We start from the raw sequence: 1,081 nt of genomic DNA, 5'->3' as shown, positions 1-1,081 counted from the left end.
CACAGATTAACCTTGACAAGAGCACATCCTTTGTTTGATCCTTGTGACAGGCATCCCTACCCCGCCCCCAAGGAAGGTTAAGGGTTAGCGTTTAGGCATAAACTCGGAGGCTAGTGAAGTGTCAGGGTGTGGAAGAGCTGACAGCTGGCAAAATACTTTCCATTTGGGTAACTGGAAAAAAATCCTTATCTTTTCTATCAGTGTTTATTATGTGTCACTTCAGCTACTGTCAAATAATGAAAACAGCAGGGTATTTCTAACACTTCTGGGGTACCAATGGAGAAAATTATTGTGTCTTTGGCATTTGATGAGAAGATATAGCTTTTCTGTCACATAAACAAAAGTGTTATATAATGTCTAGCAAAGGTTATTATGATTTTTCCAAGTAGCATAAACCATAAGTTATTATAGAAAACATAGGCAACCTATACATTTAAAATATCTCTAAAAGTTGTTTTGACATGGGATTTGCTTATGTAAAAAAAAGTAAAACCATTTACCTCCTAAAAGAAGGAATGAAGTCAACAATGTGCAATTTCCAGAAGGAATATCTGCTATGTTGCCAAAGATGGCCATTGTGGCTTCAGAGCACAGCTGTCTTTCGGGCCATTTCACGAGCCAGTGGTCACTTTTACCAGTGTTTTCTGGTTACACTTTCAAAGTATATAAAGCTAATTTCACAAGCCTTTTCCAGGTCATGAAGCACTCTCTGAGAAACACCCTCAGTTCCCTGAAGTAATTTATTCCACTGAAGAACAGCAATAATTCATTAAATGAATCTCTAGTGGCCCAGAGGTGTTAACATAATTTCTGCTTTGAAGTTATTATACTTTGAATAACTTTGAAATGACAATGCCTGAGGAAACTTTAAGCACCTGGACCTCTCTGGCAACTCTAAGAACATGTTTGCTGAGTTCCCGCCATACCTCCTGGATGGTGGGCACTCTTAAGAACATGTTTGCTGAGTTCCCGCCATACCTCCTGGATGGTGGGCACTCTTAAGCCATGCAGAAGACAGAGTGACTGCAAGTCTTCCAATTGCTGTGCGGGGGGGGGTGGTAAATTAATAAATAGCTGCTGA

Source organism: Mesocricetus auratus, unplaced genomic scaffold, assembly GCF_017639785.1.
Source record: "Mesocricetus auratus isolate SY011 unplaced genomic scaffold, BCM_Maur_2.0 Super-Scaffold_100051, whole genome shotgun sequence".
Lineage (NCBI taxonomy): Eukaryota > Metazoa > Chordata > Mammalia > Rodentia > Cricetidae > Mesocricetus > Mesocricetus auratus.
Note: the sequence above shows the minus strand (reverse complement) of the source record.